Genomic DNA, 25,796 nt, shown 5'->3' with positions numbered 1-25,796 from the left:
CCCTAGGCCGCGCCACCTTGTGGTGTCGCCACCTCGTGGCCCCACTTCGTATGTTCTTCGGTCTTCTGGAAGCTCCGTGGAAAAATAGGCCCCTGGGTCTTCGTTTCGTCCAATTCCGAGAATATTTCGTTACTAGGATTTCTGAAACCAAAAACAGCAGAAAACAGGAACTGGCACTTCGGCATCTTGTTAATAGGTTAGTTCCAGAAAATGCACGAATATAACATAAAGTGTGCATAAAACATGTAGGTATCATCAATAATATGGCATAGAACATAAGAAATTATCGATACGTCGGAGACGTATCACTCATCATGATATATGTATGTGCATTGTTATGCCTTCTTTATTTGTCAATTGCCCAACTGTAATTTGTTCACCCAACATGCTATTTATCTTATGGGAGAGACACCGCTAGTGAACTGTGGACCCCGGTCTATTCTTTACATCTGAAATACAATCTCATCGCAATACTTGTTCTTTACTGTTCTTCACAAACAATCATCTTCCACACAATACGGTTAATCCTTTGTTCACAGCAAGCCGGTGAGATTGACAATCTCACTGTTACGTTGGGGCAAAGTACTTTGGTTGTGTTGTGCAGGTTCCACGTTGGCGCCGGAATCCCTGGTGTTGCGCCGCACTACACTTCGCCGAAAATCAACCTTCAACGTGCTTCTTGGCTCCTCCTGGTTCGATAAACCTTGGTTTTTTTCTGAGGGAAAACTTGCTACTGTCTGCATCACACCTTCTCTTGGGGTTCCCAACGGACGTGTGTTAATTGCACGCATCACTTGTTTAGGCATATCTATCATTTACTGGATTTACTGGTTCTTGATTGGCCTCTCTTTTGCCAGCATCACTTGGTCTATATACCAAGTGATGAATAATCCCTTTGGAGCATCTGCTCCATGCATGCTATGTGTGTTTGAGCATCTTGACTTATGTCACCATGGTTGCTGGTTTGGTGGTGTTTTTGTACTTGCCGATGATTAGATGGTTGGTCGATCACTCGTACACTCGGGGGTGGAGCAAGTGAGCCTGGTGTGATGGCACAAATATCAATATCTTGTGCATCCTACCTGGCCTCACTTACTCCATCCCTGGATGTTAATATTTGTTTCGACCAACAAAGTATGAGGCATTCCATTTAGTTCATACTAGCTACTTCTTAATTGCATCGGCCTTTCTTCCATTTTAGTGCCGATGATTAAATTTTGGTCACTTGTACACTCTGGGGTGGGGCCAGTGAGCCTGGTGCGATGGCACAAATATCAATCTCTTGTGCATCCTACCTGGCCTCGCTGTCCCCATCCCTGAATGTTAATATTTCTTTCGACCAACAAAGTATGAGGCATATGATATCTAGTTGAGATACCACTTGGCTCTTTTTTCCATTTTAGTGCCGATGATTAGAATGTTTGGTCACCTATACGCCGCAGTATACTTTGCAGAAGGGCCCCCTTTCCCCGGCCGCCGTTCCGTGAACGGGTCCTTGACGAGACAACAACGCTGATCTGCCTCTCCGGCGCAGAACCACGCCAGTCCCAGCCGCCTCCCTTGTGGTCGCGTCTCCTGCGCTCTTCTCCATGGCCGGACCACGATTGGACTCACCGGGGGAATAATGATAATCGCGATCACCACTATCGCCAGACTCCACAGGTGCATAGCAGTTTGCAGCAGATGCCACTTTTCTTCCCTTGCCGTCCATTGAACGAGTCCTTGATGCAAAGACTGTGCCGGCCTGCCCAGCATTATGCCGACCCGTTTTGCCGCGCTTCAGGCCGTGTGTCTCGCGCCCTGCACTGTTCGCCTTTTTGCCCGGTGAACCAATAGACTGATCGTTGGAATAAGGAAACCGATGACACCGGGCAAAAAGGCGAACAGTGCAGGGCGCGAGACACACGGCCTGAAGCGCGGCAACACGGGTCGGCATAATGCTGGGCAGGCCGGCACAGTCTTTGCATCAAGGACTCGTTCAATGGACGGCAAGGGAAGAAAAGTGGCATCTGCTGCTGCTGTGAACCTGTGGAGTCTGGCGATAGTGGTGATCGCGATTATCATTATTCCCCCGGTGAGTCCAATCGTGGTCCGGCCATGGAGAAGAGCGCAGGAGACGCGGCCACAAGGGAGGCGGCTGGGACTGGCGTGGTTCTGCGCCGGAGAGGCAGATCAGCGTTGTTGTCTCGTCAAGGACCCGTTCACGGAACGGCGGCCGGGGAAAGGGGGCCCTTCTGCAAAGTATACTGCGGCGTATACTGCAACTATGGTTTCGACCATAGTATTTGTGTTGACCAACAATGTATGAGGCACTTATTCCATTTTGTCATTCCATTTGCTTTGGTATTTTCAAAATGCCGATGATTAAAATGTTTGGTCACCGTACACTCTGGGGTGACGTAAGTGAGCCTGGTAAGATAGCACAAATATCAATCTCTTGTGCATCGGACTTGGTCTCACTTACGCCATCCCGGAATGCTAATATTTGTGTTGACCAACAATGTATGAGGCACTTATTCCATTTTGTCATTCCATTTGCTTTGGTATTTTCAAAATGCCGATGATTAAAATGTTTGGTCACCGATACACTCTGGGGTGGCGTAAGTGAGCCTGGTAAGATAGCACAAATATCAATCTCTTGTGCATCAGACTTGGTCTCACTTACGCAATCCCTGAATGTTAATATTTGTGTTGACCAACAATGTATGAGGCATTTATTCCATTTCTCTTGTGCATCGGACTTGTTGGTCTCACTTTCTTCCATTTTAATCATAGTAGGAACCGGATGAAGACCCCGATGCAAGCGAGCCTGGTGGGTAGAGAGGAGGGAGCAAAGGAGGAACCGGATGAAGACTACTTTGTATCTCGAAATTGTGAATTTTGTATGAATTAAGAGTTGTATGCAAAACATTTGACACTTGCCACTATATATGTATCTCGATCGGGCTCTAAGTACTGTGATGATGATGTATAATGTTGCTATGTTATATGTGTCCATATTATATCTGTCTATCTGTCTATATTATACTAGTATATTGTGTACAAAACTTGTATAAAATCTGTATAATACACCAGGGAGCACAAAATCGAGTATACTTGTACATTGTTCTGTGGCGCACCGAAATAGAATTCAGTGGCGCACCTATTTCTGTGGCGCAGCTGACCCGTGTGCGCCACAGAAACCTTAATTCTGTGGCGCATGGGCATGTGCGCCATAGAAACCTTATTTTTGTGGCAAAGTTTCTGTGGCGCACCGCTCATGCGCCACAGAATCACTTTTTCGTGCGCCACTGATGAGGCTTTTCCTACTAGTGCAAGTGTCTACCCCACACTAATACCCTCTCTCTTATTTATTTATTTATACAAAGATTTAATTTCTAGTGCAAAATTTGAAAGAACCATATTTACCGGAACATATATTCGCGTAACAATCTATTTAAATACATGTATTCCTTTCGATGATATCTTTTGAACAAGCCTAAAATGATTTTATTTTGACAAAATTCAAAATTTAAATTATGGAACACATTAAATCACCATGTTACAGAATGAAACCCAATAAAATTGATACATAAAATTGTGTATCCAAATTGGACTCTTAGACAACTACCAAATATTTTCTAAATCTGATAAACCAAGTTTGAAACAGAGTGAAACGAATTGTTTCAGAGGAAATATCATCAAGTTTTACTAAGTTTTATCATTTTTCACAAGTCAGTTTTCAAAAATTATCAAAATATTTTCAATATTGGTCTCATTTTGAAGCTCCCTTCATTAGAAACTCAAATATTGAAACGGTTTAGAAATTAAATTTCTATTTCGAAATCTAGATATATTTTAAATTCTAGAACACAATGTAATAGTGCGGGTGAGATAAAGAAAAATGAGAGAAAACATGGGCCCGTACACGGGATATCTCGTGCGCGAGAGACTTCCATTTCTCCATGAGATCTTGCAGTACGAGTTTTCTTTACAAGATGCTGTAATATTTGTGTTGGATCGTATGCCACATTGCCACGTTGCGTTAGTCCAAATCAAACACAATGTGAGCGTAGATTTGAACGAAATTAAATCATGAGCTACGAGGAACTAGCTGGTATATATATATGGGGGACAAGTTAGGGCAGTTAATAAAAAAGTCTAGCCCTGGACCCTTCTTCTTTGAACATCATCTGCATCTTGTCTCTACTGTTTGTACATGAATCATTTTTCAGAAAATACCCCATTCCTTTTGCATGGGACATACGTGTGTATATTTTGTGGTCATACCATAAGCATTACATTTATTTTGGTGACCCCGAATTCAAGCACAAATGTACAATACACACGGTGAAAGTTGATAGTCTGACTGAGAACTATTCCCTCCGGTCGGGTAAAATTGACGCGGAGTGTGAATAGAGAACAACTTATGTATGTATTATGTCTGCGTTGATTAAACCGGACCAGATGAGTACATCATGTAACTTAATATTCTGTCCTCACGAGTCTACCGATGTTCATGTTGTCTTTTCTTGAGATTCCGGTTGGGGTTAGGAAAAGATTAGACTTCTTTCGATCCCGTTTTTTTTGCAAAGTGATGGACACAAGAGAAAATATCGATTAACAAAATGGGAGATTATATGTAGGCCAAAGGACCAGGGGGATTGGGCGTGGAGGTGCTCGAGTTAAAGAACAAGAGCCTCCTTAGCAAATGGCTTTTTAAACTTATAAATGAGCAAGGTGTTTGGCAAGAATTGCTACAAAATAAGTATCTAAAAGACAAAACCTTATCTCAAGTAGCTGCGAAACCATCAGACTCACCGTTCTGGAAAGGGTTAATGGGTGTGAAAGATGATTTCTTTATGAGAGGGTCGATGGAGGTAGGGAATGGTCAGAAAACTAGATTTTGGGAAGACGTTTGGCTCGGGGATAGACCTCTTTGCGAGCAATATCCGTCTTTGTATCGCATAGTCAATCAGACTAATGTTACGGTAGCTCATGTTTGTAATTCGACCCCCATAAATATTGGTTTTAGGCGAGCGCTCTCGGGTAATAGGTGGGATAGATGGGTCCATCTTGTTGTTCGTCTGATGGGAGTTCAAATCTCAGAAAATGATGATGTTTTTCATTGGAATCTTACAGCGTCAGGTCAGTTTTCGGTAAAATCTATGTACCTTGATTTGCTTGATGGCCCTGTTGGTGATTTCAAGAAGTATATTTGGAAAATCAAGGTTCCACTGAAAATCAAAATTTTTATGTGGTTCTTTCTCAAGAGGGTCATTCTCACAAAAGATAATCTCAAGAAGCGTAATTGGCAGGGGTGTTCTAAATGTTGTTTTTGTGATCAAGATGAGACAATTCAGCATTTATTTTTTACTTGTCCGTTTGCAAAGATCCTTTGGCGTATTGTTTACACGACCTTCAATATTCCACCTCCTGCTAATGTGACTAATCTGTTTGGAAATTGGTTAAATGGTGTAACTAAGAAAAACAAAGGCCACATTAGAGTTGGTGTGTGCGCTTTACTTTGGGCAATATGGAATGTCCGCAACGATTTTATCTTTAACAAAAAAAAATTCCCATCATTTTTGCAGGTTATTCCACTAGTTACCCATTGGATCCATATGTGGTCTTATCTCCAGCCGGATGATGCGCGCCTGGACATGGATATTGGGTGCAACCGCTTGGCGACGGTAGCACGGGATATATACAACCGGTGCGGTTGGCGTACTGAAAGGCGGCTCACATGAAGATCTTGTGGCGGCTTGTTCTACTCTTTATTTTTAGATGGCTGATCCATGCGGAAACTTTATGTGATCCATGAATTGGTTTAAGATTGTAACTCAGGCCTTTTAAATGAGTTTAATAAAAAGGCCGTATGCATCAATTGAAGCAGAGGCTGGGGTCTCTCCCCTTATCGAAAAAAAGGTAACTTAATATTAGGACAGAAAATATTGAAGTTCAGAAGGTAGTGTAACATTGGGTTACATCAGGCACTTTTGCTTCAGTGCACCCTCTCCCTCAAACTTGAACACACCGATGGTCCAAATCGCTCCATACCCGTTCATATTAGAGGGCATGGTGGTCATTAAATAATTATTAAGTGAGAGTTTAGCCTTAATGAAACTCATATAGCTCATTAGGATCGTTATGCATCGTATTTAGTAGGAATATGTATCCGTATGAATCTGGTCAGTCGCCCCGCACTCATCCGCGCCGTCCTCATTGCCTAGCGCTTATGGTAGTCCTCATTACTCGTTGGCGGCGAGTGGTGGCGCTCCTCGACGATGGGGTCCGATACAAGCGGAGTCACGCACTTGCACCCTATCAAGAGGAGGAGGCAGTTAAGCAATATTGAGGGTGAGACTAGGTAGCATCGTGAGACTGTCAGATGAGCAGCACCAGTGGCTAGAGCAAGCACAACGAGCACCCCCGAAAGCGCCATGGTGGTGAAGGCCAGCAAGTGGCGTGGCGAGGTTGTGAGAGGTTAGAGCTGAGCGGCGCATCAATCAGCGCGACTCATGGGGAAACAGATCATCGTCCTACAAAACTCCACCATCAATGAATCAATCACTGCAACCTAGAAGGATCAAGGTCACCCTTTGATACTCATTGCAAGCGGCATATTATATCAGACTCTGAGCCATGGCTGAATTAAGGTAAATACTATATAACGGAGTCCGATGGCAACTCTTTCGTCGGACCTCTCCGGAGACGTCGATTTAGCTTCCGATCGTGCGGCTCCCCTTCCTTTTTTACTCCTAGCCTTCCGAAAAATAATACTCCCTCCGTTCCTTTTTATAGTGCCTATAGATTTTTGGCACGGAAATTAGCGCATGAGTATTTTTTACACAAGACCCCCTAGCTGAACGATTTGAGATCAGACTAAAATTAGGGAAATCGATAACTTTCTAACTTACCATAACAAATCCCACAAATATCTCTGGTTGACTCTCCATATATGTGCAGCCAAGTTTAATTAAGGAAAGAAAAACATTGCTTCCTAAATCTAAGCAATCCTTGGGGCCATGCATTAGGAATCTCAATTAATTGTTTCCTGTTTTGTATGGACTTTTTTTTCATGCATGTCGTGTGGGAGTTGACCGGTGGAGGGGGTAATTGAAAAAAAGCCAAGCTACAGCCTTATATTGTGAAACAAATGCCAAAAATCTATAGGCACTATAGAAAGGAACGGAGGGAGTAACGTTTTTGGAGAGTAAATTAGCGGCAGTTATTGCTTCCCTTACCACGCCCAGGCCCAGTTCAGCGCTAACGCCGCCCAGTCGGCCGTCGTCCTCGCCCAGACCCCCATCCCGCTGCTCCCCATCCCGTCGTCCTCGCCTTGTTCCTCGTCGTCCTCGCCCTTCTCCCCATCCCGCTGCTCCCCATCTCGCCCTGCTCCCCATCCCGCTGCTCCCCATCTCGGGTATCCATGGACGCCGCCGTCCGGCGCCCTAGGTCGGCAGCGAAGGCTTAGCCGGGTTGACCAGGCTACAGTCTGGCTGAAGAATCGAGGCCGGAGGCTGCTTCCACGGCAAACATGCTTCCCCGCCGTTCTTTGATGCGCCTCCTCCAGCAGGGCGTGCTGCTGCTCTCCATCAGCACCAGTACCATGCATCTCGCAGTGTCGTTAATGACGCAGGTGTAGACGGCGCCGTTCACCAGCGAGGGATGGGCACTCCAGGCAGGTTGCTGCAGCCTAAGTCCCAGCTTGCACGGACCATTCTATGCAGTGATGGCAACATGTGTGGTAGCGCCTCTATTCCTCCATTGGCGTAGGTTTTATCCATCTAATTTCTTGTCAATTTTATAGTTTAGATTTGTAAATTCCAAACCATTGATACTTGAAGCACGTTTTTGCGACCATTAGATTACCATTTATTCTGATATCATATATTTTTCTACCTCGTTTTAGTGTGTAAGCTCACAAAACCCCCTTTAATTTTGTTGAGTGGTTTGTACATCACACATGATGCGCCCATTTTCTGATAGTAAAGAACTGCTTAATTTCCGATTTCAAGTTTTCTATGCTTCCACTAAAGAATTGTTCTGTCGAGATAGCCCTCATTTCATGCTTCCTTGTTATACCAATTTGGAAAAACTAAATTTTCTCTAGTGCTAGTGCAAGTTATATATGCTCTGATGGCATCAAATCGTTGCTTTACTCCAGCCAAGTTTTCCTACTTGATATTTTCTTCAACTAGTGCCATTGTGTGATGCTCTTATAGTACAATAATTTTGCTTCAACGGGTACGAGTATGTGCTTCAACCATGTGTGTTGGCTTGACGCACAGTTTTTTACTGGTGCTTCAACATTCCTTATGTGTGCTTCGTGTTATTAACTGATGCTTCTATTATATACACATAATTTTGCCTAACCTGATTCTAATTGTATAGTTAGTGATGTTGCTATACTGCCGACACGCCGCTGCTGGGACACAAATGACTTATTGAGGAGCTTGGAGCGCATGGGAGATCGTCCATGATTAACCCATACAACGGTCAATAATGCTGGTTAAGGAGAAGTGAAAAACTTGTTGTAATAGTGTTTAATTTTGTCAACACAAGAGTTGTAATTTTTTGTTTAAATCAAACTAATTTGTTCATTGCTTCATGCTTCATGGTGTGCTTCCACAGATTTCTCTTGTGAAGCAAATATTTTCATGAGACTAAAATTTGCTTGGTGGCATCTAAAGTCGTATTGGTAGATCAAAATATTACCATGTATAAATAAATATTTGTATTTGTCACAGAAAGAATGTCCCATGATGCGAACAATATGTCTCTAGCGCCACAAAAAAGATGCTTCCATTTGTCTAGATGTGTGCTTTCTTGGTCCAAAAACATGTCGCCATGATGCCATTGCACACGAATGGAGAATAAAGAAAAATGATGCTTCCATCTATCAAGGTCAAAGCTTCTGCCATCAAGAAAAATGCATCCAAATTCCTTTTGTTCAAAACGAATTACTAGAAGCACGCTCCCATTGCTGTTTAAGAAAAGTTATTTTTACTGTGAAATATCAAATAATAATTGAAACAAAAATTGTTCCGTAACAAACCAAATAAGGAAACAGATTGAGCTGGTCGGAAACACAGTTAATCAGATGAATTAGTCGCCTAAAAATCTGGAAACATTTTTGGAAGTATTTAGTAGGAAACAAATTTTAATTCACAATTAGCTGATATCCCGTGATCTGTTCCATAGAACATGCAATCTGGCCCACGTTCTGTGGAAGCATGCAATCTAGCACTCGATTAACGGAGGCAATCACGCGCGGCACTGGTTCATATATAATCTGGACAGCTTCAACATCGTATGGCCGTCATCTATTTGATCGTGTGGCCACAGCCTGGTCCGATGGGAAGCGATCCATCGGGTTCCGATGCCTAGCGCTGCCCCATTAATTAATGGAGTAATTTGGACGGCAATATTAATGGATAAATTAACCTGAATTAATGGAGTAATTTGGACGGCAATATTAATGGATAAATAAACGGGAGTAAACAACTCAGTAGATTTATATGGTTCCTTTATGTTCCTCTGGTTGTGTACAAACGGATCTACAGAATTAATGGAGTAATCAGCACAATAATCTAAGAAGATGCACGTCGGGGAGAAACATATTATTCAATCTTCATATCCGATTATCCGGAGTAGTAGAAAGGAGTAACTTTATATTTAGCACCATGCATAGCATAACCATGATAATTTCAGTCAGAGCACGGAATGGACGGTCATGCCTTGAACGTCATAGAGCTGGGACTTGTGCTTGACCATCTCAAGCTCACCGCTGCCGCGACGCACAACTTCAACGCCTGTTAGCAGAGTAACCTCACCGTACTCAATATCCACCTGCTCCTCGTCCGAAGAAAAGCCGTATGTGATGGTCGTGTGCTTGACATCCTTGCGGTTGTGGAAGGTGGTAGCGATGCAGAACCTGCCTGAGCCCAGGTTCACTAGGTGCTGATTCTGAGGCAGCAAGTCGTCTAGCAGAGCATCGTCAAGATAATCCCAGGCGTGCTGCACCACCGGCGGCCAAGGCGAGGTGAGGTCAAAAGCACACAGACGGTTGCCGCCGGTGTCCTCGTCCTCGAGGCCAAACCAGAGGCCGAGCTCGGGTATATACTCCGCCACGCCATGGAAGGGCAGCGCCCAGCCGCCAGCCCGCCTCCACTCGCACTTCACCGTGTCGAAGGCGTAGGCGCCACCATCATCGGACGACATGCATATTGTCGTCTCGTCAACCACGGCCGCTGCAGAAGGACACCTGTAAGATTTAACCTGCGGTGGGGGCGGCAGAGGACCCCAGGACCACCACCGTCTGACCCCAACTGTTGGAGCCCCCGCCCTGCAGTAGTTGAAGACTTCGAACGAGCCACCGCTCTCTTCTCTGGCCATGATATAGAGCTGGTAGTGTCCGTCGCGACGGGTCATGGGCAGGGCGATGGAGTCGCTTGGCTTGGAGAAGTTTGCTTGGGGCATGGCGATGACAGACTTCAATGCGACGTCGTAGACCGTGGTTAGGCCGAAAGGGCCGATGAACATGACACATCCCTCTCCCTGCCCTCTCAGCAGAGAGAAGAAATGCATGGGCGTTATGCCAGCTAGGTTGGGCGGCAGCGCGAAGTTGATGCCTGGCCTGAGCAGACGATTGCACCTTGAGATAGTTGATAAACATCCCTTCTTTTTCTCGTGTGCGTCTGCCGGCTGTGATTTGTCGAAAAGATGGGGAAAGATGCGTAGGCGGCGCATCGAATACAGTGTGCTGCGCTGATCGTGCATTATCAGGTTCACAAACTGACGATACATCGCCCTCGCCAAATTAACCCAGCCACTAGTAAAATATCACCTGACCATCAAGGGAAAGGAGTAGTATTGGTGTTGCTGAGACCAAAATATCAGAATTACTCTCAACAGGAACAACAAAAGGCCATACTTGAAGGCTGAAGCTACAAAATCAAATTCCAAGTCTTGCGATACCGTCAAAGAAGTCAACCACACTTACAAAGGAAACAGGGTGCGGGAAGAGAAGCTTGAAGCCTTCGGATGAACACCGCAAGCTGCAGCAGGGTGTGTGAAGTAACCAGCGATAATTGGTTGGACAAAGGCGGCGGCGGAGGGAGAAGCGGCGAGATGGGTACCCATTTTTTTAGGGTGAGATGGGTACCTGATGTAAGGAAACGACGCATCGTTTCTCTAAAGGACTTGGTCGATGGGCTTGGCCCATTATCGCTGCGATGGCTGGTCGTTGTTCCTTCCTGTTTTTTATATTTCGATTTTGCTATGTCTCAGTCAACTCAGATTTTCTAAATTTTAATTACTTATAAAAATTCTTTGAGTTGCACTTTCTACTTGTACGCGCTGCTATGCATACATACCTACTATATGTCATATGTCATACGTGTATTTCCGGTCGGCCGGCATGTGCATTTTTGAATCTCGTTCCCTTTTTCTCTATCCGTGGTTTCCTTGGTTGACCTTTTTCCCTTTCACTTTTTCGCATAAGTTGTTATATTTCTATTTTTCTATTTTTCTTACATTTTAAGTAACAAATCTGTATTCTTTACTCTTTATAGCTTTTTATTTTTTAATTTTATTTCTTCTTTCTTCTTTTTGTGTTTTTCCTTTCTCACTTGCAAGTTGTTATTGTTGCTTTTAATAATTTTTTTGTACTTCTTAAGTAAAGATATGTTTTTTTAGCTAGCTACTTTTGGTTGGATCACGGTACGTGCGGGACTCCCAGGAGAAGCGATCGAGAGGCGGCTGAAAAAACCCATCTAGGGTTCCATCCCCTCGCTGGCGAGGCTACTCGTCTGCTCCGCCTCCGGTGGCCTTAGGGTCTTGGAGGTGTGGCGGACCACGGTCTCTCGCCGGCGGGAGGGTTTTCGTTCTTTGTTAGGTTATTTTCAGTGTCTTCTTCAGGATGGTGAGGTGGCGGTTCCATCTTGATGTCAGAATAAGGTCTTCCTCGCTCTGGTGGTGCGTCTAGCATCGACGGAGGGCGCGTGGAGTCATGTGCCCGACGGATCTCGCGGGATCCGATTGGTTTTCGTGTTCGTTGGTGTGGTTTCAGGTTAGTCTCTTCCGATCTACAGTTGTCATCTTTGGCGATGATTGTTGCTCTGGTGCACTGGTCCTTTGGGACCTTAGCACGAAGACTTCGCGTTTGTCTACTATAACAAGCTCTACTACGACAAGCTTTGCCCGGCTCCGGAGATGGAGGAGCGAGGACAGCGCCGCGCCTTCGGCTCGCGTCAGTGTTTGTAGTCGTCGCTAGGTGGTCGAAAGACCTACTTGTAATTTTTATTACTTTTGAGTCTGTTTGTACTGCTATTGATGATTATTAATAGATCAGTGGAATTTTCGCAAAAAAAAGTAAAGATATTTTTTCATATTTCCTTTTATTATTCCATTTTTTCCTTTATTTTTGTTTCTTATGTTTCTTTATACAACCCATGGGCTTCTTCTCATATCTCTTCAAGTTGTTCCGCACTATAAATGGTTTTGTCTCTACAACCTACGGTCTTGCTTCGCATATGTCTTCAGGTTCTTCCGCATTACTAATTGTTTTATTCTCCTAAACTTATAGTGTTGTTCCTCCTTGTAAAATGATTTGTTCCCCACACCATACGGGATTGTTCCATTATATGACTCAAGTTGTTATTATAAATGTTTTTGTTCCTCAAAATACATGGGGTTGTTCCTCATATGCTCCAAGTTGTTCCACATTACAAATGGTTTTGTTCCCCTCAAGCTAATGGGTTGTTCCTCACATGCCTTTAAAGTTGTTTCTCACTGCACATGGATTTCTTCCCTTCAACCTTTGTGGTTGTTCCTCATATGGCGCCTGCTTTCTCCTCACAACAAATAGGTTTGTTCCACTCAACCAATTAAGTTCTTTCTCGCATGCTCAGTGTTCCTCATTACAAATGGTTTTGTTCCACACAACCTTTGGGGTTGTTTCATGTATGCCTCTAAGTTGACCCATTACAAATGGTTTGGTTCCACATAAACTTTGTGGTTGATCCTTATATGTCTCTAGGTGGTTTACAAATAGTTTTGTTCCCCACAACCATTGGGGTTGTTCCTTATTTCTCTCTGATTTTCCCCATTATAAATGGATTTGTTCCCCGCAACCTTTGGGGTTGTTCCTTATATGTCTAGAAGTTGTTCCCCTGTTATAAATGGATTTGTTCCTGACAACCTTTGAGGTTATTTCTTATATCTCTCTAAGTTCTTTCCCATCATAGATGCTTTTTTTGCATGACCTTTGGAGTTGTTCCTTATATTTCTCTAAGTTCTCCCCCTGTTATAGATGGATTGTTCCCCACAACCTTTGGGGATGTTCCTTATATCTCTAAGTTGTTTCCCATTACAAATGTTTTTGTTCCGCACAACCTTTGGGTTGTTCCTTATATGTCTATAAGTGTTTCCCCTGGATTTTGTTCACCATAACCTTTGGAGTTGTTCCTTATATGTCCATAAGTTGTTCCCCGTTACAAATGCTTTTGTTCTGCACGACCTTTGGGGTTGTTCCTTATATGATTTGTTCCCCACGAACTTTGGGTTGTTCCTTAAATCTCTTTAAGGTGTTCCCCATTACAAATGCTTTTGTTCCGCACGACCTTTGGTGTTGTTCCTTATATTTATCTAAGTTGTTCCCCGCTATAAATGGATTTTTCCACCACAAACTTTGTGGTGGTTTCTTATATCACTCTAAGTTGTTCCACATTACAATAGTTTTGCTCCGCACAAACTTTGGGGTTGTCCCCTTATATGTCTCTAAGTTGTTCCCCCATTGCAAATGGTTTTGTTCACAATCGATCGTTCCTGATATGCCTGAAAGTCGTTCATGACTACAAATGGATCTCGTGGGATCCAGTCGATTTTCGTGTTCGTTGGTGTAGTTTGAGGTCTTCCTCTTTCGACCTACGAGTTTCATCTTTGGTGATGGTTGCCGCTCTGGTGCGCTGGTCCGTTGGGGCCTTAGCTCGACGACTACCTGTTTGTCTACTACAACAAGCTACTACGACAAGCTTTGCCTAATTCCGGTGATGGAGGGTGAGGACGGCGGTGCGCCTTCGGCTTGCGCTGGTGTGAGTAGTCGTCGCTAGGTGGTCGATGGACCTATTTGTAATCTTAATTTACTTTCTAGGTTTTTTGGACTGCTACAAATAATTATCAATAGATCGGTGGACTTTTCGAAAAGAATGTGAACCCCAAGAAAGCACAACCAGCTACCACAAGCCTCCCCTTACGTATATTGAGCAACAAAAAGAACCAGTAATTAATGAGCATGCACACCACTATGAATCTTTCGATGAAAGGAAATATACTAACATCAAGATGATAGCAAATACATGCGGTATGCCGGTTTTTGTAACAACTAAATATCGAGAGCCAATCCAGACATACGAAGGATGCGCAGAGCGTCGAATCTATACCTAATAATAAAGGAGCTAAGGTTTCTGCCAAAATTTTCGTCCAACTTTTTCTGGACCATTTTACCCTCCCACCAAACCACATATAGCGCACAATGCCATTGTACCCGTTCGTACCGGTTCACTCATATTTTTTTCCCGTCGTTTTGCTTCCAATCATGCCTTCCTAGGAACCGACGCACGTGAGCAGGCGCGGTGCCTGGCTGCCCGCTGACGAGACCAAGCAGGGCCAAGCCTCAGAGGCGGATGTGGTCTAGACGGCCGACGCCAGCCGGAAGAGAGGCGGGTCTGGGACGAACGGGGAGAGAACTGAACGAGAGAAGAAAGAGGTTCTTCCTCAACCGATCAAACCTTTCTTTTCAGCATCTCCGCTAGCCCTCTCGTTATGGGCCGCTAGATTGGCCAGGCCGCAGATGAAGATTCTTTTTATTTTGGCCAGTGTGTATACATCGGGAAATAGAAAGGACGGATTGATGAGCCTTGGAATAGTCCCACCTCGGTAGCTCATATTGACTCCAACCAGTTTATATGCCTAATTTTTTTGGGTTAATCTGAGCCGAATTGGAAGAACAATGAGCAGCAAATATGGGGACGCCATAAAAGAAGAATTGTCACACTGGTGACATGCGGGAGCGGATTAAACGAGGAATCGCACGCTGGTGGCATGAGGAAGCTAAGGATCAGACTAATTTGAGAAAGGAGGAGGGCTACAGGTGGAAGAAGATTGGATGGGTTCCGGTCCGGAGATCCCGGCGGGAGCAGTTGCTTTGGGCTGCGCTGGAAGGCAAGAGGACGACGATGCGCCGCGTGAGAGGGGAAGAGTTCGAAGGCGGAACGAGACGCGGAGGTTGTGTGGCGACGGATTGGGGCTTCGTGATGCGCTGCGTCTCTGAGGATGGGGATGAACCGAGTGGGCGAGCCTGGGAGAATTAATAAGATAGGGATTGTGGGTGCTGTCATCCGCTGGCAGCCTAGGTACTGGGCCGGCAAGTCTCCTTTTATTTTTTTTAATCTCGCGACTGGCTTTCTAGATCTATCTCTGCTCCGAATATTGGTTTGGTTTTGTGGCAGAAAAAAATATGTGATGTCTACTGTCCAAGCAGATAATTTTACAAAATATAGAAAATGGTTTGTATCGTGCACACAACCTATTTGTTGATATGCATACAAGATTTTATAATGATTTTTCATTTTCATGTTTCTTTGGTTAAATGAAACTAAGCTTGTCTGTACATGTGAAATATAATCTTAATTGAGACGTGCCGCCTGGCAGTCCACCACGTGCCACCCGGGAATCCACAAACATCCGTGCTCGGTATATGTGGGGATTTCACAAGCTCTTTTGCAGTTTCACAACATAACCCACTAGATATTTTTGGAACATGTTGCTAGCAAATTATAGAGGAAGTTCTCAAATTGAATCTGATGCAAACAGATAAACTTAAGTAGCACTTGTACTAGCTGAAGAGGTGCACTCCTAACTTAATAAGAAGTGTCCACCCAAATCTTGCAAAAAAGTTCTTTTACTTTATATAATCAAGATTGGCAAGTCAGGCTGAAGATTTATAACTTGATAATACTGAACATTAGTGGAGGTGCATGCAACTAGACAAATCACTTTAATGTCAGAACTGAAGATGCTAAGTTAAGCTGCTGACAATTGTGAAACAGGAAAAAATGATATCCTCAATACACTATACTACCGGTTTTGACAAACCACCATTTTTCTGACTATCATGTAAAGCTTGATTTTGTTTTTGTGTTCGTTATAGGTGCGAATTAGGAACGACAACATCTAGGCGCGAATTAGGAACGACAACATCCATGCAGGCAAGAGAGAGGGAGATTGAGGTATTAGTGTGCCACAAAACATAAGTCACAAGTTGTTTATCACTCGAATGAAATCTTCGCACGAAAATGACATAATAGGCCAGGAGGAACTAACGATGGCATTGGGTTGGCGATGACCCAGTATCTCATGTTTGCTCCGTAGCGAAGCACGGGTATTGTCCTAGTTATTAAAATGAAAAGAAATAGAACGTAGAACCCAAGGTCAAAGGCAGGCAGCAACAAGCAACGACGTCAACCAACAATCCAAGGCAACACACGGCCAACTAGAAAGTTTATTTGCCTATATGCTAATGTGTGGCTGCTGCACGCTGGTGCATCCTGTAGTGCCTCCACAGGTGGGTTGTGCCATCGTCCTTGCTATGAGCTTTCAGCATCCCGTCGCACCGCGGGCAAGCGGCATACACGTCTCGAGGATTATTTTTCTTGTTCATCTTGGTGAAGTGATTCCAAACTGCTGACCTGCTTCGCGTCGGTTGCCGTCCTGCGCCTGGTGGTGGCAGTGCCTCCTCGTTGCTGCACTCGCCGAGCGGAGTGGCGTTCAACTGATCCCCACGGATAGCGGATAACTGCAGATCACAATCTGAAAAGAGGGAAACGCAGTTTTCGTTATATATGTAGTTGGATCCTAGCTAAAAATATTTAATAATGTCTCCACCACTGAGAAAATGATTTCTATGAAGCACTATATCTTCAGAGTTCAGAGATCTCCAACTTACATATGGGATGGTCTCCAGGGTTGAAAGTAATCAACATGTTATCGACAGCTTGGAAAAATGAGTCCGAGTATTCTTGCACCTGCCCTATGATTGTTTGAGTGGATGAACTTGTGGCCGGATGGAGAGGCGTCTGGTAACGGAGCTGGCCTGTGTACATACGCAGGTACCATCGGAACGAACAGTTAGATACTTAGATTTGGGTCAAGAAACTCCATTTGTTACAAGGCTAGAATTTTTGTTCAGATTCACAAGAAAGAGGAAGTGACCTTACCCTCATCTTTCAGTTGGAAAACCTTGCAGAAAATCAGTTCTTCCTGCAGACAAACATGCAAATTAAGGAACAAGCAGGAGTAAGCAACAACGACCAATTCAACCGCGGCCCTACCCGAACAAAAAGTAGTGACCATTTAAGTATGCACATAAATATTATGTTGAGTTTCTTAACTGAGTTACGCAGTTGAAATAGTATAACTTTTCTATGCATACACACAACTGCACGGATGCACATCATGGTTGGAGGTTCATTGATTCAATGCCTTCCACTTACGATTCGGAGGATTGTACATATTTTCTCTACGGAGCTTGACTGGTTTGTTCGTATAATCGAGAACCATACGAAGCTTTAATCGCACATTTTGTATGCAACTTATAAAACTCACCACTTCTTACCACATCTAATATATTCTAGTGGTTCGAAATGCTGAGTTTCTAGTGGTTACAAAGCCCAAACTCATTACTTCTAACTAGTCAAAAGGTCGAACTTGCATTTAATTTGTTCCTATGACTGGTTTCATTTAGTATTTGTTTCTATGATTTCTAGTATAAACATGTTTTTTTTTATCATGGTTCAACCAAAAAATTACAAATGAAATGTGTATCTATTCTACTAGTATAAACATGTTTTTGTATTCTGGTTCAACCAAAAAACTTATGAAGGAATCCCAATTCTAGTATGACTCAACAACTCAATATATCTACAAATTAATGTGTCTCTAACTCTAGTAAGAGCCAAAATACAATGGCATGCAATTCCTGTACTTTTACCATTTCCAGGTCGTTATTATCATACTTATTCAATAAGCCTCCAAGCTCTACAGATGCATATATACGTATTGTTATTCCTAGTGGGACTACACAGTAATTGCATCATTCTCCGCTTGATTGAAATTTTGGTTGTTAAATTACTTGTTAAGTTTATACGGGTATATGTATTTGAAATGCATAGGAGCTCTCGGGTGCTACACACCTCCATACTTGAACTTTTTTTTAAAATCAAAGATGATCAGATATTGTACTTGTATAAAAATATTTCTCTAGAAAATTACTCTCATTATACCGTGGGTAAAAAAAAACTCGATACGTCCCATAACTAGGTACTAATCATTGTATATTTGTCATAATTTTGTTTTGTTTTTTGCCCTGAAGACCATGAGAATCATTTCTTTTCCAAACATTTTTTTACGAGTACAAACTTGATCATCCTTGGTTTTCAGGAAGATTCTTTTTTTTTAGCTTTTTTAAATTACTACAATGTTTAGGGTGTATGGGATGTGTAGCACCCGAGAACCAAAAGTACGCGTTACATATGTATATATGTCCTAATTTACAAGACAGGGATGCATGATGAGGAATCTTCTCTTGCTAGTACAAAAAAAAAGGATGCATGCATGGTTTAATAAAATCCACTTACATCGATGGCCAAATTATCCATTCCTTGCACGAGTTTGTAGTACTGGACCATGATCCAGCCCGTCTTGGCGCCGTTGTGCAGCTGGAACTCCAGGGTCCTCTTCACCCCGATGAAACAAATACTGCCCGGTGTGCCGACTCCACGTACGGCGGTGTACCTGTTATCACCAGAATTTGACCAAGTCAGAGGTGGGCCGCGATCGAAGATGGGTGTGAAGAAATATATATAGAAGAAGTATGTGGATCGGCCTTTTATACCAAGTTGGGCTTAATTGCCCGTGTATCTGTAACATATTAGATCGTATCTTAGTTTAGAGATAGAATCTTATTCGTGCACGGTTTGGTGCACGACCGCATTAGAGAGTCCAGCTGGACTATAAATATGTACCTAGGGTTTATGGAATAAACAACAACTCACGTTCAACCCCAAAACAAACCAATCTCGGCGCATCGCCAACTCCTTCGTCTCGAGGGTTTCTATCGGAGTAAGCGACATGCTGCCTAGATCGCATCTTGCGATCTAGGCAGCACAAGCCCCACGTTGTTCATGCGTTGCTCGTACTGAAGCGTTTTTGATGGCGAGCAACGTAGTTATCATTAGATGTGTTAAGGTTAGCATTGTTCTTCGTTTAAGCATGCTTACGTAGTGCAACCCTTGCATATCTAGCCGCCCTCACGCCTATCTCGGGTGTGGGGGCGGCACCCGCTTGATCATTATTTAGTAGATCTGATCCGTTACGATTGCTCCTTGTTCTACAAGGATTAGTTTAATATCCGCAATAGTTAGGCCTTACAAAGGGGGAGGATCCGAGTGGCACGTAGGGTGGCGTTCGCAAGTCCTAAACGGGATGTTCCTAGGATCAACTTCATGTTGGTTTTTTGGCCTTGTTTAGGATCGGCTTACGAGCACCGTGCGTGGCCGCAAGGCCCAACTCTGGAGTAGGATGATCCGATTATGCGGTGAAAACCCTAAATCGTCGTAGATCTCATTAGCTTCATCTTGATCAAGCGGGACCACCAAGTATTCGTGCACCCCGTACGGATCATGGGTGGATCGGCTCTTTGAGCCGATTCACGAGATTACCCGAGAGCCGATCGAGGCTCGTATTTAACGTTTACATGTATGCCCTGCAGGAAACTAAGCGAGGCATCCTCATCACCTTCCCGACCAGGTATAGGTCGGGTGGCACGCCCTTGCACTTTGCAACGCCGCGTGTGACCAGAAGAGCATTGCGGGCCGTCGCTCGGAGGGGTCTCAGCCAGCCGCAGCTCTAGGCTCTTCCCGGCTCTACAGTGTTGACAAGGCCGCTGCCCGCCGGTGGGTTTTGGCAGTCAACAGTACCCGCCTTCTTTCTTCTGCTTCCAGGCCCCGTGCGGTGTCTGCCGTTCCTCCTGCTTCCTCGGCATGGCCCACTGCGTCCCGGCCGCGACGAAGCATGGGGGAAGCTCCGACGGGTGCAGCGACGCCAGGTGGGTGTTCACCTCCGACGTCTGGATCCCCAGCGCCGCATTCTGCGATTCGTAGCGTTGCTGCTTCGCGCCGAGGCAGACTATGAACTCTGCGTCGGTGGCCGTGGACGGGTCAATCTCCTGGCCGGCGGGGTAACCTTCAAGCTGGAATTGCATCAAACCGGGTTGGCATTCCATTGGAGCTAGCTAAAGCTTAGTTTCTTTTACGGTACCTTTTACCACTCCTGGAAAGAGTAGAGGTATGACTTAAACAACGGTCAGAATTAAGCGATTTAGATTAGGCCCGGCAGCCCATAAAACTTAGATTATGGAAAGAAAAAAATTAATACGGAGTAGTAGTATTCAGCCCGGCCCAATAACGCGACGCGCGTCGTCTCAAACGCCGCCGCCACCATCTGAAGCCGAGCAGGCGACGGTCGTCGTTTCAAACGCCGCCGCCATCATCTCCAAGCCGAGCACGCGACGGTCTTCATCTCAAACGTCGCCGCCACCATCGACAACATTCTCCTGCATTGAGGGCGACCGCCGCTGCCACAGGATCGGCACGGTCCTGCGCCGGCGAGCAACGGCGCCACCAGGTCGGCCCCGTCCCGTCCTGCATCGCGGGGTACCGCCGGCACCAGATCGGCCTGGTCCTGCATCACCGCCGAGCGACGCCGCCACCAGGTCGACGCCGCTGCAGCATCGAGAGACGCCACTGCCAATCTCGCCGCCAGGTAGGTTCTGCTAGTACAGACCCTGTAAAAGGAACATACCTCATTTTATTACTGAATTTTAGTACGGAGTACAACCTTGTGCAAAACTAAGTCGTGTGAACTCCAGTCATCTAAATGACGTGATAAAAAGAAAGGATGCGGCGCAATAGTAATCAGAAGTTGGTTTCTGAACTCAAACATATTTGTCTGCATCTAGTCATAATACATGTAACTCTTGTGTTAATATATGATGGAACACGTACAGTCAGGTACAATATCCTGACAGTTGGCTCTAATAGAAAGTACTGCTGGTTTGATTGTTTATTATGTAAATACCGTGGTCTGCTTCTGATTAATCATTTTGTCGATAGTTCATAATGAACAAAGCCCAATCTGCTAATGGAGAAGCAGTGGCTAAACATGCTTGTAGGATAAAAGTTGATGCTTCAAACAAACTGGTCAAAACTAATCTGAGAGAGGTACAGAGAACCTGCCCTTGGAGGAGAATAGATACGTTGCTTGGATCCCCATTGACAATTTTGCATAAGGATTATATTCTTAAAATTCGAAATTAATCCATTGTGGTCAACAAAGATGATGTATAATCAAAAAGAATGTGTACGCCATAACAGCAGTATGATATTGATAATTACAGTCCCATATATCAAAGAAAGCATCAATCATAAATCAAAATACTCTTCAACCATAATCCATAAATTGAACCCAAAGCCAAGTGATGCAATGCTAGGAAGAACATGTGACGGTTAAAAGATGTAGCCCTCAAACCAATGGTGATTCAGATTGGATGAGCTGAATATTGTAACTCAGACTTTTAGGTGCAAACCTAATGTATATTGGTCTGACTACAACCACTAAATTTACAAAACAACGTGTGTTGGTTGAATGAGGCTGCCTCTTCTATGTTCCGTAAAGCGTTCGGCTTGTCGATAAAATCAAGACAGCTATGCTTGAATGAGGCTGCCTTTTCTATTTCTGCGCAATTTCCAAATGCTTTTTCCTTAAAAGAAATGTTTGAAACTAGCATTAAAGTGGTACATTTGTGATGTTGATTAAGTTTATTATAAATGTGTTTATTGTAAGACATGATTTACTTGAATAGTAACATGCATATTATTTGTATGATTGCGGTTTTCAGACATAGAAGGTCAAGGCGCTGGCGAGGAGGAGCATGAAGAGTATCTCCTTGTGGTTAGCAAGATCTTGAGAAGTGAGGACGAAAGATATGAGTTCTATAATGAGTATGATAAGGTCAAAGGGTTCAGCATTAGAAAGGAGGTAAAATATTTGCCATGCACACAGACTCGGTTCAGGCGGCTTTACAGTGAGAAATCATCTAGAGCAAGGATCGGATATCGCAAGGATTTTCTTTTGCTGCTGTTGATTCGGATGGTATAAAGGCACATGCTGTAAAAGTTATTCACTTGTTGTCTTCGGTATGTACAGAGCTGTTTGTACAAAGCTATTTGTGTATGTACAGAGCTACTTGTTGTGTTACGACTTTTCTGACCGGCCGAGAGCTTGTGTTTTGCACTCACTGTAATTGGGCAGAACGAAGATCGAGTGTGTAGATAAAAAGGGCAACACTTCATCCTGCCAGCAACAATTTGTTTTGGATCCGCAACTCAGAATTGGGAGACTGTCATATTTTTGGCTCAGCAAAAAGAACAAATCTTGATTTCAGCATTGGCGAACAGTACACTACAATCTAGATTTTATCATCCTGTGAGACTTTGTTATTTTTACTGAGGGCAATATTTGAGTTGGCCTCCATTATGTACACAAAATTCTCATTTGCTCCAAACAAACTATAGTCTTGAACGACGAAGGTACTTGATGGGATTGAACGGACGTTGAACAACGTTCTACAATGTTGGACATCGATTCGGAGACACTGTTGGCTTGATGTCCCATCCTTCAACATTTTTCGGAACACAAACGTCAAACATATTTTGGCCAAGGACTCCTCGAGGCTCCATCCTGGGTGGATATGATAGTTGCTGTCTCTCAATCAGAGAATCTGATTCCCTAGATTCATTATGGTCCTTCGAACTTGGCAAGAAGAAATGGTAGCTGGGACTGTTTGCTACCCTTCTCAGGCTCTCATTTGAATTGGCAGCCACATTGTGTACATTGCACACACAGCGCTATCTTGTGCTCCTGATCACCTGCAACACTCGTGCGATTCAGCTGGCTTCGGTGGCAGAAGGTGACAAGAGCTTTCTTCAGTATATCATCTACAACAGTTCTGTATTCCGCTTCATGTAATTTGTAATGCCCTGCGGAATATAAATAAAATTTACATGGATGCGAATTTAATCTAAAATCTTAAATCATGACTCCTAGCAGAGAAAAAAATATCAATGACTTTGGTTGATGAAACTGAAATAAATAGCCAAATATTTCCAATAAGTTATAGGTTATAGGCATACAGTACTAAATTCTAAAATTATATTGTGATTGCCCTCATGAATAAGTATAAACATTCAAACAGTCGGATCAATCATTTGAGCTTAGTATTGTGGCTATAAAAAAATGAAATTCATGGAACATAATGTTAGGCAAGATAATGGAAATGATTAATTCATTATCTTCTACTCTTATCTAGGTCTCTAGGACCTGAACTTATGGAGATGAATGTTTTTGTACTTATCAGGCAATCTTACTGCAATTAACAAATCCAAATATGATATAAATGCAAGGTCTTAGAATGCCCACTGCCACAATTGTAAGTGTGCAAAACCACATTTAAAATATCATCTCGCACTTTATATTAGTAATCAGTAACCCTATGTAAATATGTAATAAGACCAGAGACTGAAAATCAAATAAAGTCATACCAGTATGAGGGGTTCAAATCAGTCCACTTGATTACTTTAACATATGTGCCTACTTCAACCAAACGCCTGGTGAAACCACATACACCATGGCATGGAGCAAGATCATCTTCCGAGCATAATCTAAGAACTGAACCCAACCCCTGCATTAGCAATAAAAATTAAAATATTTGGTGTGGCTACTGAGGATGATTTGCAAAATCACAAAGGCAAAACTGGACTTACTGCTGATGAGTGGTGTGTGCCAATATTCTGCACATTGAGCTTCAATTCTGCTTGGGAAGAAAGTATCCATTCCAGATGCCAGAGCCTTTGCCATGGAGCGTATCATGGATGGTTGAGACGACGTGCCAATCACAGGATTTTGGAGAAACTGGGTACCAACGCCGCCGCCGATACATATTGGTGAAGGGGGCGGCGGACGGGGGTAGGTAGTACATCAGATGGGTGGGCGCGCCGGGCGGCGCAGGCTGTGCGGGAGGGCGCCGCCACTGCCAGGTTCGTCAAAGAAAGGGCGCAGCAGCAGTCGCCCTCGACCATGGCGGGGACAACCAGAACGCCGACCGCGGCGCAGACGGTGGAGTCAGGGGTGGGGACGGGGAGGGCGAGATCCTCCACGGCGATGGTGAGGAAGGCGGCCGAGAAGGAGAGGCGGAGGAGGGCGGCCGAGGAGTCGCTGCGCAACGTCATGTTCCTCTCCATCTGGGGCGGTGATGCCGGAGTTGGGGAATGTAGAGAGTAGCGGCGGCGGAGCAATCTCTGGCAGCAACGTCGGGGAAGAAAGAGGAATCACCATCCGCTGTGGTCGGCCCATCATGGGGCTGGACCAGTCTACTGGGCTGGGCCTGTCTATTGGGCCGGGCCCGTCAACATTTTTTTTACTGAGGTGCGAAAATTCCTAGAGGTATGTAACATACCTCTCAAGTTTTAGACTGTGGTATGAAATTATTTGGACCATTGGATGGACGGAAATTAATGGCTATTATTCATTTGAGGGTACCACAAAAGAACCCTTCTTGCTGGGAGGGCGTGGTGTGTGTGCTTCGATGGAATGATGGAGAACTGGAGATTGATCGATCGACTGTGTGTTGCTCTTTGTTAGTTTAAGTACTGCATTAGTTCGATGCATTGTATTACTTTATATAGCAAGGATTTACAAGTAGCGGGAGGAGCAATTTATCCGGGCACGGCCAGCCCGGCCCGATCATCCACTGCCGTAACCCGCCTGTAGAGTCATGCCACGATCGATCGGGGTCGGGCAACCCGGCAAGTTATCAGCCAAAGTCCCGGACCGATCGTCCGCTGCATGTCGGGGTTGGGCAACCCGGCTATAAAATTATCAAACTTTTTGAGGGAATATAATTAACAAAGTTATCAGCCAAAGTAACCGGTGTAATTTTTTACTCAATCTTTTACAGTCACAGATGACAGTCTAGGACTCGAGCTTGGCGGGTTGATCAGTGCATGCAACTATTTGCTTGCCAATGTATTTTGCTTTCCTCAGCAAAAACATGTATTTTACTGGAGGGCGATATATAGGTACTCTCATCCAGGGAAAAAAATGTATTGAAAATCCAGATAGTCCATCCGTAGGTGCACTTCTAGATTTTTTTTCATAGGTTAACCATTCCGAAGGTTGACCAAGTTATAGAAAAAATTGAGCAATACGTATGACACAAAATTAGTATCATTAGATGTATCTTGAAATGGATTTTCATAATATATTAATTCCATATCATAAATATTGCTACAATTTACTATGGGTTTGATCAAACATCTAAAAATTTGACTTATGAATAAATCTAAAAATACACTTATTTGTAGACGTAGGAAGTATTCGCTAGATGTCGTAAATTATAGGAGGAATGAACGGCCTTTGATTGCTCACATTTCCAATATGGTTGATCGTCAAGAGGTCAAACATTATGCCCCCGCATTGCTCATGGGGGCAGCCCAGGAAAACCGTATTCATCGTCGCACCGACTCTCATCTCCTCCAACTACCTACTGCCGGAGGAGGGCTAACGGGCAAACCTCTGAGGAACGGACGACGTTCGGTGGGTCCTCTTATCCTTTCCTGTCCTCACGACGAGAGTGT

At 44.1% G+C, this 25,796-nt stretch overlaps 1 non-coding gene and 1 pseudogene across 1 annotated transcript; one reads left to right on the top strand and one right to left on the bottom strand.

Annotated features, from left to right (window-relative positions):
• Nucleotides 1-3,114: 3,114 nt before the first annotated feature.
• Nucleotides 3,115-3,224, top strand: LOC124658570. The gene has a single exon (XR_006989287.1). It is a non-coding gene; the product is annotated as a small nucleolar RNA SNORA5 (small nucleolar RNA).
• A 19,354-nt stretch (nt 3,225-22,578) lies between these two features.
• LOC124655946 lies at nt 22,579-24,401 on the bottom strand (annotated as a pseudogene).
• Nucleotides 24,402-25,796: the final 1,395 nt, after the last annotated feature.

The sequence above is a fragment of the Lolium rigidum genome, chromosome 5 (genome assembly GCF_022539505.1).
Source record: "Lolium rigidum isolate FL_2022 chromosome 5, APGP_CSIRO_Lrig_0.1, whole genome shotgun sequence".
Lineage (NCBI taxonomy): Eukaryota > Viridiplantae > Streptophyta > Magnoliopsida > Poales > Poaceae > Lolium > Lolium rigidum.
This window is presented reverse-complemented; position numbering and strand designations above follow the sequence as displayed.